Genomic DNA, 17884 nt, shown 5'->3' with positions numbered 1-17884 from the left:
GAAGAGACACCTGCCCTCCATGTTATTGCAGCACTATTCACAGTAGCCAAGATATGGATTCCACCTAGATGTTCTTCAACAGAGTACTGGATGAAGAAAACAGGACACAGACATGCAATGGAATACTATTTGGCCATGAAAAAGAAAGACAAATATTGCATAATCTCACTCATCTATGGGATCTAAAAAAGTGGATCTCCTGGAAATAGAGAGTAGAGGATGGGGAGGGAAGAGGAGAAGGAGGAAGTAGAGAACTTGGCTGATGGGTAAAAACATACAGTTAGGTGCGGCGCCTGCGGCTCAGTGGGTAGGGCGCTGGCCCCATATACCAAGGGTGGTGGGTTCAAACCCGGCCCCCGCCAAACTGCAACAAAAAATAGCTGGGTGTTGTGGCAGGCACTCTACCAAGGGTGACAAAGTGAGACTCTGTCTCTAAAAACAAACAAACAGGGCAGCACCTGTGGCTCAGTGGGCAGGGTGCCAGCCCCATATGCCAAGGGTGGCAGGTTTGAACCTGGCCTTGGCCAAACTGCAAAAAAAAACAAAAAAAAATATATACAGTTAGATAGAATGATTACTTTCTAGTATTCAGTAGCACAGGAGGGAAATTCTAGTTAACACAAATTTATTGTGTATTTCAAAATAGCTAGAAGAGGATTGGAATGTTCTCAACACAAAGAAAAGATAAATGTTTGAGGTGATGGAATTCTTAGTACTCTGGTTTGATCACTATACATTATTTACATGTATCAACATATCACACGTACTCCCAAAGTATGTACAACTATGATACCTCAATAAGGAAAAGAAAATAAATTAGAGCCTACCTCATTTAAAAAAAGAACAAACAAACAAAAAAAGATCTATGCTTTCTTTAGTTGGTGGTAAAAGGCCTAACCCTGGGGTGAAGGGTGCTGACTCACAGCTCTTGCCCTTCTGGGATGGGAGAGTGAACAGTGCAGGTTTGCCCTGGGGGGTTACAGTAATGTAGACACAGTGATTAAACAACGCTGGTGTCTTATTGGACATGGACTCTGCATGAACAGAGCAGGCCCCCGACCCTGGAGAGGTACAGAAAATGAACCCCAGTTTCAAAAGGATTTTGGAGAGACGGGCCCAGCCTTGTACGGTGGCAACAAAGAAGAGAAGATTTAGCAGACAGCAGAGGTCAATGTTAATAACAAAGGAGGCAGTAAGAGGAGGTAAGGGATGAGCCAGCCCCCATCACTGAAGGAGGAGCAGGGAGGAGATGCTGCCCCAGCCTTTGGGGGGAGCTCAACAGCCAGAGGTGGTCCCAGGATCAACTGAGAGAGAACAGATTACGAGGTCATTGGGATGTGGCACAAGCTGGGATTTTAGATCAGAAGCACAGCTGGAGTAGGACGGGGTCCGGAAGGCAGACCTGCTTAATACTTAGTGCTATTTTTAACTTGAGCTGGCTGGGGGCAGGTGACTGCTGCACAGAAGCTAGACTATGTTGAAAGGCAAAGGAAATAGCCAAAATGCAGAGGCCATTGAGAGTGCAGAAAATGGAATCCCTGATGCCCCAACGCTCTCTGTATAAATGCAATTAAGAAAGTCCACCTTGGCTCTTCGGAGGAGTGTTATTTGCTCAGAATATTTCAGTTTGCCCCAGCCCCTTGCCTTAAAGTCTCCTTAAAGGTCTCCCTTTCTCTTTCCTGCTTTAGGGAGAAGACATCCTTCTTTCTCTAACCTCTTCATCCATATTTAACCTGCACTAGTCAGAGTTCTAGAAAAATGGAACTAATAGGATTCATGTATATACGTATACATTTCTTTATAATTCTACAGTTATAGATGTAGGTAAAGCGAGGGAGGTTATACAAATAGAGATAGAAATAAAGATTGTTTTAAGGACTTGGTTTGTAAAATTATGGAGATTGCCATGTCCAAAAAAATTATGGAGATTGCCATGTCCAAAATTTGCAGGGCAGGCTGGAGACCCAGCAAAGAGTGCCTGTTGCAGCTTAAGTACTAAGGACATCCAGAGGCAGAATGCTCTCCTCCTCAGAGCAACTCAGTCTTTTTTCTCTAAGGCCTTCACCTGATTGGATGAGGCCCACCCACATTATGGAAGGTAATCTGATTTACTCAGTTTGCTGACTTAAATGTTAATCTCTTTCTAAAAAATACCTTCACAAAAATATCTAGAATATTTGACCAAACATCTGGGAACTGTGGCTTATTCAGGTTGACACATGAAATTAACTATCACAGTCATTGTTGACAGCTCCTTTTTTATTATCTCTTCTCTGGTTTATCTGATCCTACATATTTCTGGTTCTCCTTCTAAACTTTAAATTCTCTTTCTCTATTGGCTCCTCCTATTGGTATATTTTCCAAATATAAGCATTTCCTAACCTTATGCTAGTCAGTGTAAATAGCACTCATTGCTGTAGTGACAATCCCCATATCCCTCTATCTTAATACAGCAAAAGTTTATTATTCACTCATACATCACAATCCGAAAAGGGTCGGGTAGTTCTCTTCCAAATGGCAACTCAGGGACCCAGGGACATTCCATCTTGTCATATACCACTATCTTCAGTAAATAGTCTCTAAGGTTGCTACAGAGTAGGAGAGAATGGAAGATCACGCATAGAATTTCGTGGGCTGGCTGGAAGTGGTATGTGTGTACAGCACTTCTTCCAACATTCCGATAACCAGAGCTCAGTCAAAGCATGAGGGCTTGAAAATAGAGGTAGCCACGTGCCCTGGAAGGGGAGGAGAAGGACGCATCAGTGGGCACCAGCGTTCTCTGTATAGTTCATCTTCCAGGCATCTGTTTGTTCTCTTCTTTTCCCATATAAAGTACACCCTTCCCCGCCATGGGGGCAACTCAAATTCCTGCCTGGCCATTGCATGGAGCTGGAATTCCAGGCTCTTTGTGTGAGTCTTTTTTGTCAGGTGGCTCCGTGTAAAGTGGAGAGCACGGATCAGCTAACCACAATAAAAATGCCCATTTAGAAAAGGGAATAATAACACAGAGTCTGTCCATGGAAGTATTGAGATCCCATGTATGCTGTGAAGACCCCTGACTCCGGGGTGGGGGAAATCCTTTGCTTAAGTCTTGATTCAGATCCCTGGAGGAGCTCTCCTGTCTGTCAGATGACAGGCCGTACCCTCTGGAGGATGCATGCTGGTCTGCTATCCTCTTTGGACACATGGTTACTGCTGAGTCACCATTCCCGAGGGCTCCTTAATTCTCACAGCCCACGTTTTCCTGGAGCAAGGCTGTGTCAGCTCCAATAGTCAAGGACAGTTAAGGGACAGGTAAAAGTCTGGGCACAGACTTTTGGCCACAAAGCTGGCTTTGTGGGCAATGAAAGACTCCCAAAATTTTGGCAAAATCTCATCTATTTGCTTCCATGGGCCAGTGACCACACCCACACCCAGAGTGTTTTTCTAGCTGTTTCCTAAACCTGCATATTTATGTTTTTGTCTCCTCTCTTTAAGGACAGGTAGCTGCCTTGATGCTATTAGACTTGACTGGGAAGGCCTCATCGTTAATCTAATTGTTTCACCTGGCTAGGTCTAAATTGGCCTTGCATGCGGAAATCCTCTCCAATCTCCTTCTGCTATTCGGGATCTAGAAGCAGGTTGGTATTTTCCTCTCTCTCAGGCTTAAATTTTCTGGAGTGTTTGTTCCCTCTCGTTTCTCTTTGCAAACCAGCCACTTTTCCCAAGCACATTTCTTTCTTGTGTTGTTTCTGCCAAATACCAGCAACAGCAGAGAACACACACTTGGGCTTAGATTCTTCCCCCAAAGCCTGCCGACTGAGTAGGAAATAGCACAGGGTCTGCTAACTACCAATGTTTTTGCCATTGCATAACCTCCTGCTGTGCATTATTTACATATTTACTTTGTTATTGTAATGGTATTTCATTTCAAGATATCAATTTCTAGAGTTGGTAGCACGAGCTCTAACAAGTGACTGCACGATTTTAATGACAGCACAATGATTGCTTATTTCTCATTCATATCACAATCCATTGCAGGTTGGCTATCTCTCTTCTGGATGGTGACTCAGGAATCTAGAGTCCTTTCCTCTGTGGTGCTACCATCTTTAATATGTATCCTCCATGATTGTGGTAGATGGGAAAGAGAGATTGGAGGAGTGTGTGATGAATATGATTGGGGCACAGGCCTGGAGGAGGCACACAGTCACCATCAGTCATGTTCCTTCCATTAGCCAGACCTCAACTCAATGGCTTCAACCAATGGGCAAGGCAGGGAGGAAATATCCTTTGGCTTGGTTACCATGAAGAAGGGGGGAGAAAGAAGGATGTTGGTGAGCCCTGAAGTTCACTAATAAGCCCCTCCTCAATCCAGACCTTGGCAGGTTTCACCTTTTCTCCCTTAATGAACTCTATAATGCCATGGAATTAAACTCCAGACTGTGTTGCTATCTTGGTTTCTTCCAAATTATTACCGCTTTGAAAGCTAAAGAGCAAAATATTTTTGAGAAGACACAGAAGGCCAATCAAGGGTATTCCACAATAATGTTCCAACAAATCTGGTTCTGTAGCAAAAAGTTAAACCCTATTCTTTATTAATTTCAATTGAAAATGATAAAAAAGCTATTCCTGGTGGCAGGTGCCTATGGTCCCAGCTATTCAGGAGGCTGAGGCAAGAAGATCGCTTGATCCAAGGAGTTTGAGCCCATCCTGAGCAATGTACCAAGATCCTCATTTCTAAAAATAATAAATAAATAAATAAAATAAGAAATAGAATGTCCTGGGAAAAAAATGCATCAACATTCTCAATTGAAGACTTATACAGATAAGGGTTAAACTGATCTTTTTAAGCCCGTTCTCTGAACTGTGTGATGTTTTCACAATTCTGAAGTCTCCATTCTTCTGCTGCTTCCTCTCCTAAATTCCCCTATGATATCTACCACATCTAGATTCTTGCCTCTCTTGTGATTTACCAATCCTGGAATTTTTAAGTATTATAATGGCCAAGAAGTGACTTGCAATACCACTCTCTACCAGCAAGTGATGCTATGTGTCAGGAACTTTTCTGGCCTAAGAAATTCTAAAAGGAGACTCCATATAGTTAAACTAATACCTTGTTTTCTAAACTCTGTAATTACAGAATGAAGTTTTCAGAAAAATAGTTTAATTACAAAAGATGTTTTATATTCTTAAGCAAATCTTCCATATTAATATAATAACACCCTAGCAAAAATAGACTACCTAGATTGTTTATCTGAATCAATTATAAATTCGGCATGAACGTGACTGGCTTTATTTGGGCCTGGATGTAAATGAAAAAAGGAGACTTGATGATATGTAGGAAGGAAGAGGCTCTTTTTTTTTTGCAGTTTTTGACCAGGGTTGGGTTTGAACCCGCCAAGTCTGGCATATGAGGCCGGCACCCTACCCCTTTGAGCCACAGGAGCCACCCAGAAGAGACTCTTTTAATTGAATGACAATGGAAGGTGCTCCCTGCAGGAAGTCCCACAATTTTTTTCTTTTTTTTTGTTAAATCATAGCTATGTACATTAGTGCAATCGCCTCTACCCATTCTAAGATGCACCATAGATGTGGCCCCACCCATTACCCTCCCTCCACCAAAACCTCCCCCCTCCCTTCCCCTTCCTTGGCCCTTTCCCCATAGTCTTGTGCTATAGTTGGGTTAAAGTCTCCATCTTTCTTTAAGGCTGCATAATATTCCATGGTATACATGTACCACAATTTGCTAGTCCATTCGTGGGTTGATGGGCACTTGGGAAGTCCCACAATTTATATTACTACAAATAGGATGGGGAAATGTTGTGTATCCTTTCACTTATATTTTTATTTTATTTTATTTATTTATTTTTTGAGACAGAGTCTCAAACTGTTGCCCTGGGTAGAGTGCCGTGGCGTCATGGTGTCATAGCTCACAGCAACCTCCAACTCATGGGCTCAAGCAACCCTCTTGCCTCAGTTTTTCTATTTTTAGTGGAGATTGGGTCTTGTTTTTGCTCAGGCTGGTCTTGAACTCGTGAGCTCAAGCAATCCACCCATCTGGGCCTCTCAGAGTGCTAGGATTATAGGTGTGAGCCACTGTGCTCGGCCTCATTTTGTATATTAAAATGAAATGACCAGAGCTGGAGGAGCAGGATTGCTTTTAGGGAAGATATTTGCCAAAGGACTTGGTACGTGGGAATTTCTTTACAGAATGTCTTCAACTGGTTGGGCTTTTAAAGTGATCAGAATGGTCCTGATGAACATTTCTATCCATGCTCTGGGTAGAGATGAGAAGTCCAGTTTTAGTTGTTTCTCAATTAAAAATGGAAAAAGGGGGCAGCGCCTGTGGCTCAGTCGGTAAGGTGCCAGCCCCATATACCGAGGGTGGCGGGTTCAAACCCGGCCCCGGCCAAACTGCAACAAAAAAATAGCCGGGCGTTGTGGCCGGTGCCTGTAGTCCCAGCTACTCGGGAGGCTGAGGCAGGAGAATTGCCTAAGCCCAGGAGTTGGAGGTTTCTGTGAGCTGTGTGATGCCACAGAACTCTACCGAGGGCGATAAAGTGAAACTCTATCTCTAAAAAAAAAAAAAAAAAAAGGAAAAAGGAGGGTGGTGCCTATGGCTCAAAGAGGTAGGGCGCTGGCCCCATATGCTGGAGGTGGCGGGTTCAAGCCCAGCCCTGGCCAAAAACTGCAAAAAAAAAATGGAAAAAGGCAGGTGTGGTGGTCCGTGCCTGCAATCCCAGCTACTTGGGAGGCTGAAGCAGGAGGATCGCTTGAGCCAGGAATTTGAGTTCAGCCTAGGCATATGTACAGATTATCAAAGCTCCTTCTTTTTTCATTTACATCCAGAGAGTAACACAGTGAGATTCTCATCTTTAGAAACAGAAAACCTGGGAGAACAAAATTAAGAACAAGCTTGATAAGGGGCTACAGTGCACCAATTAGCTACAATTCAGGAGAGAGCAATTTAAACCCATATCTAGATTCACCATCAGTTGCACTAATAAAGGATGAAGTTTAATAATTCACAGAAAAAGATCTAGTTGATATTTGGCCATTCATGGCTTTTGTTCATTTATTAAATAAATGTATTTTGAACATGTAGCCAGGAGCTGAGTTTCCTGTCTTCATAGTGATCACAGCTTTGCTATGAACCCAAACTTTGGTGAGACTACTGAGAAATAAATAGAATCTGAGGCCATGCTAACTGAAAAGTTAATTTGGGTGATTTAGGAAGCATGTATTAAGCACCTACTGCATGCTAGGCTGTATCTTATAAAATGGGAGATCCTAAGGAGTGAATATTTGTCCCCTCCAAACCCTCATGTTGAAACTTAATCCTCACTGTGGCAGTTTTGAGAAGTAGGGCTTTTTTGAGGAGATTTATGGATTAATGGGTTAAAGGGGGTAATGAATGAATGGGCATTTGCAGTGGTGGCTTTATAAGAGGAAGAGACATCTGAGCTAGCATGACGAGTCTATTCACTCCATGATGCCCTGTGTCACCTCTGTGTATTTCGTGCCCCCGTGTGCCCTGCTGAAGAGTCCCCACAAGCAAGAAGACCCTCACCAAATGTGGCCCCTCAACTGTGGATTTCTCGGCCTCTATCACTGTAAAAACTAAATTCCTGTTTAAAAATAAATTATCCAGTGACAGGTTTTCTGTTGTAAGCAATAGACAACAGACTAAGACGGGAGTCCAATTCAGACCAAAGAGAGAAAAATGTTTGAATTACAATGATACATTTTGGTATAATAGTCACAGTCAGGGTTTAAAAATTTTTTCATTGCCATAATGATAGAAGTAGCAAAAATATTTTTTGAAGTTTTCCTTTTGTTTAAAAAAACGCATATAAAAGTTGCATGCCATATGTCAATGAAGCCATATTTGTTTTAATATATAATAATAATGGTTTTTCTGTATTGGAGGTAGGAGGTGCTATCTAAAATTATATTAAGAATGCATTTACAATGCATATAACCATATGCATTATAAGAAATGTCCCTTCTATACCAATTTTCTTAAGTGTTCTGATCATGAAGGGATGCTGGATATTATCAAAAGCTTTTTCTGCATCAATTGAAAGAATCATATGGTCTTTATTTTTAAGTTTGTTTATGTGTTGAATTACATTTATAGATTTACGTATATTGAACCAGCCTTGAGACCCTGGGATAAATCCGACTTGGTCATGGTGTATAATTTTTTTGATGTGTCATTGGATTCTGTTTGTTAGGATCTTATTGAGTATTTTAGCATCAATATTCATTAGTGATATTGGTCTATAATTTTCTTTTCTTGTTGGGTCTTTCCCTGGTTTGGGGATCAAGGTGATGTTTGCTTTGTAGAATGTGCTGGGTAATATTTCTTCTTTTTCTATATTTTGGAAGAGGTTTAGTAGTATAGGTACTAGTTCTTCTTTAAATGTTTGGTAGAATTCTGATGTAAAGCCATCAGCTCCTGGGCTTTTCTTTTTAGGGAGATTTTGTATAGTTGATGCTATTTCAGAACTTGATATAGGCCTGTTCAACATTTCCACTTCGTTTTGGCTAAGTCTTGGTAGGTGGTGTGCTTCCAGGTATTGGTCGATTTCTTTCAGATTTTCATATTTGTGAGAGTAGAGTTCTTGTAGTATTCGTTAAGGATTTTTTGAATTTCTGAGGGGTCTGTTGTTATTTCATCATTACCATTTCTGATTGATGAAATTAGAGATTTTACTCTTTTTTTCCTGGTTAGGTTGGCCAAAGGTTTATCTATTTTATTGATCTTTTCAAAAAACCAGCTTTTGGATTTATTGGTCTGTTGTATAATTCTTTTGTTTTCAATTTCATTTAATTCTGCTCTGATTTTGGTTATTTCTTTTCTTCTGCTGCATTTGGGGTTGAAGTGTTCTTCTTTCTCCAGTTGCTTGAGATGTTCCATTAAGTTATTGACTTCCTCTCTTTCCGTTTTCTTGAGGAAGGCTTGCAGTGGTGTAAATTTCCCTCTGAGGACTGCCTTTGCAGTATCCCAGAGGTTCTGGTAATTTGTGTCTTGATTGTTGTTTTGTTCCAAAAATATGGTGATTTCTTTCTTAATCTCATCTAATCCTTCAGCATAAGGTTGTTTAGCTTCCATGTTTTTGTATGGGTATGCAGGTTCCTGTTGTTATTTAGTTCAACTTTTATTCCATGATGGTCTGAGAAGATGCAAGGAATAATTTCTATTTTTTAAAATTTGCTGAGGTTAGATTTGTGGCCTAGGATGTGGTCAATTTTGGAGTATGTTCCGTGGGCTGATGAGAAGAATGTGTATTCAGTTTTGTTGGGATGAAATGTTCTGTAGATGTTTGTTAAGTCCAGATGTTGAATGGTTGAGTTTAAATCTAAAATTTCTTTGCTTAGCTTCTTTCTGGAGGATCTATCCAGGACTGCTAAAAGGGCGTTAAAATCTCCAACTACTATGGTAGTGGAGGAAATCGAGTTGCTCATGTCTGTTAGAGTTTCTCTTATAAATTGAGGTGCATTGTGGTTGGGTGCATAAATATTAATAATTGAGATTTCATCATATTGAGTATTACCTTTAACAAATATGAAGTGTCCAGGCTTGGCGCCTGTGGCTCAAGTGGCTAAGGCACCAGCCATATACACCTGAGCTGCAAGGTTCGAATCCAGCCTAGGGCCTGCCAAACAACAATGACGGCTGCAACCAAAAAATAGCCGGGCGTTGTGGCAGGCACCTGTAGTCCCAGCTACTTGGGAGGCGGAGGCAGAGACTTGCTTGAGCCCAGGAGTTGGAGGTTGCTGTGAGCTATGATGCCACGGTACTCTACCCAGGGCGACAGCTTGAGACTCTGTCTCAAAAAACAACAACAAAAAACAAATATGAAGTGTCCATCCTTATCCTTAATTATTTTGGTTGGTTTAAAGCCTATTGAGTCTGCGAACAGGATTGCAATGCCTGCTTTTTTCTGCTTTCCATTTGCCTGGAGTATAGATGACCATCCCTTCACCTTGAGTCTACATCTGTCTTTTAATGTAAGATGCGATTCTTGGATGCAGCAGATATCTGGCTTGAGTTTTTGTATCCAGTCTGCCAACCTATGCCTCTTTAGAGGACAATTTAAACCATTCACATTAATTGAGAATATTGATAAGTCTTTCGAGAGACCAGTGGACATTTTTAATCCTTTTGCAACTATGGAAGTTGGAATTTGATCAAAAATTTTTTGGGTGGGTTTACTTTTGTGGTGGAGAATTATGCTGGTCTTTATGGAGGATAGGTCTAAGAATGTCCTGGAGAGCTGGTTTAGTTGTGGCAAATTTCTTCAACATGTGAATGTCATTGAAGTATTTAATTTCTCCGTCATAAACGAAGCTCAGTTTAGCTGGGTACAGGATCCTGGGTTGAAAGTTATTTTGTTTGAGGAGATTAAAAGTCGATGACCATCCTCTTCTAGCTTGAAAGGTTTCAGCAGAGAGATCGGCAGTTATTCTGATATTCTTCCCCTTGTAGGTAATGGTTTTCTTTTGTCTGGCAGCTTTCAGAATTTTCTCCTTCATATTAACTTTACTGAAATTGATTATGATGTGTCTGGGGGGACATTTCTTAAAATAATAGAGGCCATCTACAGCAAACCCACAGCCAATATCATATTGAATGGAGTTAAATTGAAATCATTTCCACTTAGATCAGGAACCAGGCAAAGTTGCCCATTGTCTCCATTGCTCTTTAACATTGTAATGGAAGTTTTAGCCATTGTAATTAGGGAAGAAAAGGCGACCAAAGGTATCCACATAGGGTGAGAAGAGATCAAACTTTCACTCTTCGCAGATGATATGATCGTATATATGGAAAACACTAGAGATTCTACTACAAAACTTTTAGAAGTGATCAAGAAATATAGCAATGTCTCAGGCTACAAAATCAACACCCATAAATCTGTAGCCTTTATATATACCAACAATAACCAAGCCGAAAAAACAGTCAAGGACTTTATTCCTTTCACAGTAGTGCCAAAGAAGATGAAATATTTGGGAGTATACCTAACAAAGGACGTGAAACTTCTCTACAAAGAGAACTATGAAACTTGAAGAAAAGAAATAGCTGAAGATGTTAACAGATGGAAAAACATACCATGCTCATGGCTGGGAAGAATCAACATTGTTAAAATGTCCATACTGCCCAAAGCAATATATAATTTTAATGCAATTCCTATTAAAGCTCCATTGTCATACTTTAAAGGTCTTGAAAAAATAATACTTCGTTTTATATGGAATCAGAAAAAACCTCGAATAGCCAAAACATTACCGAGCAATAAAAACACAGCAGGAGGAATCACGCTACCAGACCTGAGACTGTACTATAAATCCATAGTGATCAAAACAGCATGGTACTGGCACAAAAGCAGAGAAGTAGATGTCTGGAACAGAATAGAGAACCAAGAGATGGATCCAGCTACTTACCGTTATTTGATCTTTGACAAGCCAATTAAAAACATTCAGTGGGGCTGTTTAGCAAAGGGTGCTGGGTAAACTGGCTGGCAACCTGTAGAAGATTGAAACTGGACCCACACCTTTCACCATTAACTGAGATAGACTCTCACTGGATAAAAGATTTAAACTTAAGACATGAAACTATAAAAATACTTGAAGAAAGTGCAGGGAAAACTCTTGAAGGAATCGGCCTGGGTGAATATTTTATGAGGAGGACTCCCCAGGCAATTGAAGCAGTATCAAAAATACACTACTGGGACCTGATCAAACTAAAAAGCTTCTGCACAGCCAAGAACATAGTGAGTAAAGCAAGCAGACAGCCCTCAGAATGGGAGAAAATATTTGCAGGTTATACCTCCAATAAAGGTCTAATAACCAGAATCCACAGAGAACTCAAATTTATTAGCAAGAAAAGAACACGTGACCCCATCTCAGGGTGGGCAAGGGACTTAAAGAGAAACTTCTCTAAAGAAGACAGATGCACAATCTACAAACACATGAAAAAAAGCTCATCCTTAATCATCAGAGAAATGCAAATCAAAACTACTCTGAGATATCACCTAACCCCAGTAAGAGTAGCCCACATAACAAAATCCCAAAACCAGAAATGTTGGCGTGGATGTGGAGGAAAGGGCACACTTCTACACTGCTGGTGGGAATGCCCACTAGTACGTTCCTTCTGGAAGGATGTTTGGAGAACACTTAGAGACCTAAAAATAGACCTGCCATTCGATCCTATAATTCCTTTACTAGGTTTATACCCAGAAGACAAAAGTCACAATATAACAAAGACATCTGTACCAGAATGTTTATTGCAGCCCAATTCATAATTGCTAAGTCATGGAAGAAGCCCAAGTGCCCATCGACCCACGAATGGACTAGCAAATTGTGATACATTCATACCATGGAATATTATGCAGCCTTAAAGAAAGATGGAGACTTTACCTCTTTCATGTTTACATGGATGGAGCTGGAACATATTCTTCTTAGCAAAGTATCTCAGGAATGGAAGAAAAAGTATCCAATGTACTCAGCCCTACTATGAAGCTAAATTATAGCTTTCACATGAAGACTATAACCCAACTACAGCACAAGACTATGGGGAAAGGGCCAAGGAAGGGGAAGGGAGGGGGAGGTTTTGGTGGAGGGAGGGTAATGGGTGGGGCCACATCTATGGTGCATCTTAGAATGGGTACAGGCGATTGCACTAATGTACATAGCTATGATTTAACAATAAAAAAAACAATATGCATTATAATATGGAATGCGTATTAATAGTTTGCATATTAATAATATGCAATGCAATAATAGTTAAATTAATTCTAGACACGTTATGCTCCTAAATAGGAATAATGAATATAAAAATGTGAATTCCTCCAAAACTAATGTAAATTTAATGCAATTATAATTACAATGTCAGGTTTGTTTGTTTTTTTAACTGCAAGAAAAGTCGACATAGAAGAATTAATGTCCAAGGATAGCCAAGAAGATTTGGATGGAATACTGGAGAGCTTACTTTATCAATATTAAATATTGTTTTAAAGCTATGTAATTAAAACAATATATTATACATGAATAAGGAAATAAATCGGAGGAATAGACTAGAAAGTCCTAAGATATAGCCAAGTTTATTTAGGAAACATCATACATGAAAAAATGGCATTTCAACTCAGCACAATTAGGGTGGCTTTTTTTGATAAACCACGTTGGCATACTTGGCTATACATATGGGTGAAAATGAAATTAGAGCGGCACCTGTGGCTCAGTGGGTAGGGCGCCGGCCCAATATACCAAGGGTGGCGGTTTCGAACCCGGCCCCGGCCAAACTGCAACAAAAAAATAGCCGGGCATTACAGAGAGCGCCTATAGTCCCAGCTACTCGGGAGGCTGAGGAAAGAGAATCACCTAAGCCCAAGAACTGGAGGTTGCTGTGAGCTGTGATGTCATAGCACTCAACATTCTACGGAGGGTGATGAAGTGAGACTCTGGGTCTTGGAAAAAAAAAAAAGAAAATGAAATTAGATCACTCCCTCATCCTCCTCTTAGATACACACACCACAAATTCATAAATTCCATTTTGATTAAATACTTAAATATAAAAATTAGCACAATGGGGCAGTGCCTGTGGCTCAGAGGAGTAGGGTGCAGCCCCATATGTCGGAGGTAACGGGTTCAAACTCGGCCACGGCCAAAAAAAGAACTGCAAAAATTAGCACAATAGAAAACTTGAAGAAATGTTGAAGAGCTATCTTCCAGCCAGAGGAAGACGTTCTTTTTTTTTTTTTTTTTTTAGAGACAGAGTCTCACTTTGTCACCCTCAGTAGAGTGCCGTGGCGTCACAGCTCATAGCAACCTCCAGCTCTTGGGCTTAGACCATTCTCTTGCTTCAGCCTCCCAAGTAGCTGGGACTACAGGCACCCGCCACAACACTTGGCTAATTTTCATGTTGCAGTTTGGCTAGGGCCGGGTTCGAACTTGCCACCCTCAGTACATGGGGCCAGTGCCTTACTCACTGAGCCACAGGCGCCGCCCCAACAAAGACATTCTTAAGTAAGACAGGAAATCCAGAAATTATAAAGAGATGATTAAAAGGTGTCACTTACATAAAAAATTTTAAAAGCCTCTATAATCAAAGGTAAAAGACAAATGATAACTTGGTAGAAAAAACATCTACAGTGCATGAAGGGCTACTTTCTCTATGTATGTAAAGAGTTCCTGTAAAATGATAGAAAAAAAAAGAATGAATAACCTGATAAAATGAGCAAACAATATGGATAGGGAAGTCACAGAAAAAGAAATTTCATTTAAAAACAGAAAAGTTGAAAACAGTAACTATATAGAGAGATTAGGGTGGCAAAATGTCATTTTCATCCACCAGATTGGCAAAAATTCAAAATGACAACAACATTTAGCCCGATGACTGTTCGGGAATGGTCATTCTCCGAGAGGGTGATAGTCACAGCAATCTTGCAAAATTTGTAAATGCAGAATACACCTTCTCTTTTATCCAGCAATCTCAATTTAAGGATCTAGTTTATATACAGACACACTGGCACTAACAAATTAGAATGCACGCACAAGGCTTTTACTGCTGTGCTGCTCAGGGTGGCAGGAAAAATTGGACTAAGGGAATGGCTGAATACAATATGTTCATGAAATACTGTGTAGCTACTCAAGAGCATGGGTTAGATCTACCTGTGTATGGACTTGGAGGGAGGACCGTAATATTTAATTAAGTGGAAAAGAGTAAATGGCAGAGCAATATGTATTATATGATTTTACACTTATCTTTTTAAAAAGAGAAAAAAGCGGGCGGCGCCTGTGGCTCAGTCGGGGTAGGGTACCGGCCCCATATACCGAGGGTGGCAGGTTCAAACCCGGCCCGGCCAAACTGCAACAAAAAAATAGCCGGGCGTTGTGGCGGGCACCTGTAGTCCCAGCTACTCGGGAGGCTGAGGCAAGAGAATAGCTTAAGCCCAGGAGTTGGAGGTTGCTGTGAGCTGTGTGAGGCCACGGCACTCTACCGAGGGCCATAAAGTTAGACTTTGTCTCTACACAAAAAAAAAGAGAAAAAAGCAATGTCCATTATTTATACACACACACACACACACACACACACACACACACACACGTATTCTAAATGTGTGGATTTAAATAAACACTTGGCCAGGCACAGATTACGGCTCACACCTGTAATCCCAGCACTTTGGGTGGCTGAGGCGGGAAGCTCTCTTGAAGCCAGGAGGAATTTGAGACCAGCCTGGGCAACAGAGCAAGAACCCATCTCTACATATTAAAAAGAAAAAATAAAAAAATTAAATGGATACCCACTCGCTTTCAAAAGAGGAGATTTAAAAAAGGATCAAAAGTAAAACAGGGAAAGAGGATGGCACCTGTGGCTCAGTGAGTAGGGTGCTGGCCCCATATACTGAGGGAGGCAGGTTCAAACCCAGCCCCGGCCAAATTGCAGCAAAAAAAAAAAAAAAAAAAATAATAATAAATAAAGGGAGGAAGGAAAAATGGTTTTTAAAAAAAGAGTTGTTAATAAAAAAATAAGACAGAGAAAGAAAGAGAGGAAGGGAGAAAAGAGGGCGGGGAAGAAGTGAGGAAAAGGAAGATGAGTGCCCACTAAATGTTAACTTTTCTTCCTGAATCTCTGATTAAAACTAGAGCCAGCGGCTTCTGTGTCTTTGTGGACACCACAGCCTGTCTCAGAGGTCAGCTCAAACCAACCTGAGAAGCACTGGGTGTTACAACGTAAGAGGAGGCATGTGAAGCCTCACTTTGTTCCAGGAGGGCAAAGGACCTTTCACTGTAAGGAAATACATTTAACTTGAGACGCAATATTGATTTTCAAATGTTTGAAGGGCTGTCTTGTAGAGGGGTCATCAACTTATCACACATTGCCTTAGAAATAAGACAAAATGTGGCTATAAGAAGGCAGATTTTGGCTTCAATGTCAACGAAAACTTCCTAAGATTCTTTTGACCCTCCCTCCCCATTTTCTATAACTTGAGAATGACACCAATACTCTAACAAAGGCAGAGAGAAGCAGTGAGGATCACCTGGACTAGCGTGTCAGCCAGGAATTTGTTACTCTGGAAGCAGGGGTCCTCAACTTGGGTGGCTCAGGAAAAATGACTTGGAGAGTTTTGAAACTCCTGAGGCTCCAGCTGCACCCCCAATGATTTCCATCACAACCTCTGGAGGTGGGTCTCAGGCAGTGGTAATTTGCAAAGCCCTCAGGTGATGTGTGGCCCTTGGGTAGCTCCACTGAAAACCACTGATCTAAAATAAGGGGTAGTTGGAAGCTAGGACTTGAGGCAGATCTTGCTCCAATCTTTTCTTTTTTTGAAGGTTCATTCACTTAACAGTTGGAGCTAAAGATCAGAGTTAAGCAACTTAGTGAAATATTGTCAACATTGCCAGTTAAGAGCATGAGTAATACTGAAGACAGTGTAAGTAACATTTTACAGGCCCACCATGGGCAATTTAGGATTGGCTAGCCTCAAACCTCTTCCTAAAAGATCTTAAATGGGAAGATGAAGGGGACCAGCTGATGGAGTGAATGTTTCTGAACTTCAGGAAGGCCTGGAAAAAGCAATCAGAATACCTCTGTGTCAACTCTGGCCTGATTTTATCGAACATGATTTTGTTAGCCATTATTTTATCAATAAATCTATAACTGACTGAATGTACATACCCATTCAATAAGTACAGCCTAGAGAATGATTCTATTTTTTATTTTCAATCAACACATGATAATTGCACTTATTTGGGATACAATGTGATGTTGTGATACATGTGTACATTGCATAATGATCAAATCAGGGTAATTAGCAAATTCATCACCTCAAACATTTATCCTTTCTTTGTGGTGAGAACATTCGAAGTTCTCTCTTCTAGCTATGAAATACACAATGCATCCTTGTTCACTACAAGCACTCTGCTGTGCAATAGGACACCAGAACTTGGTCTTTCTAGCTAACTGTAACTTTGTACCTGTTGGCCAGCCTCTCCCTCCCCTCAACCTTGGAGAATGATTCTTAATTACAGGCCACAAGATACTGCCTTTGCCCATTTCTAATTTGTTCTAACTGTATCAGTGGTGGTTGAGCTGTCGGGCCAGTTTCACTGAGCTGAACAAAGGCAGGAATGGGGGTATATAACAGTGACACTGGGTAGCAAACCAGGCCAGGAGACATTTGAGCAGACTGAGATGGTGGGTAAAGCCTAAAGAGGTAAACGGATACACAGAAAGCTCTTTACTTGACCCACTCTTTGCCCCTCCCAGGGGCCCCAACCAATCCAAGGAAAGACATCAGTCTAAAACCCAGCTGTACAAAGAGACACACCTGCCAAAATGATGATGCATTCAATCAGCCCAGTGACTCAGCATCTGGACAGAGCTTGTTTGGCGGGTTTATGGGGACAGAGGGGTGCTCCTGCTGTGCTCCGTGCTCAGGCATTGGCAGGCCAGTGCTGGGCCCAGGGTTTTAGGAGAGGCCAAAGGTTGGAGGAAATCTACATGTGATTAGGTGAGGAGCTACATCTCACTGAGAGATGCAGACTAAGTTGCCTTCAGATACCAGAAGGGCTCGCAGGTGAGAGACGGGGTGGATTTTTTTCTATGTGGTTCCAAAGGACAGAACTGGGCTCAGGATCCGTTTTTTATAGGAGCCAGACAGTGACTCAACCAAAGAAGCCCCTAACTCTGTCACCCACTTTAGTAGAGAACTGGTTGCTTGGGGAGTAGTGAACTTGCTGGTACTGGTGACATTCAAACACAGGCAGGATAACTGCCTGGTGTGGGGCTCAAATCGTGCGTGAGGGCTCAACCAGTCCATCTCCATGACCTACTTAGAACATTAAAAATCTAAAATTTACCCTTTCAAATTTCACACTTTAAAAAAAATTAAAGTTTCATTTT

The sequence above is a fragment of the Nycticebus coucang genome, chromosome 24 (genome assembly GCF_027406575.1).
Source record: "Nycticebus coucang isolate mNycCou1 chromosome 24, mNycCou1.pri, whole genome shotgun sequence".
NCBI classification, from domain to species: Eukaryota; Metazoa; Chordata; class Mammalia; order Primates; family Lorisidae; genus Nycticebus; species Nycticebus coucang.
The sequence above is the reverse complement of the archived record's forward strand: the minus strand, read 5'-3'. Positions refer to the sequence as shown.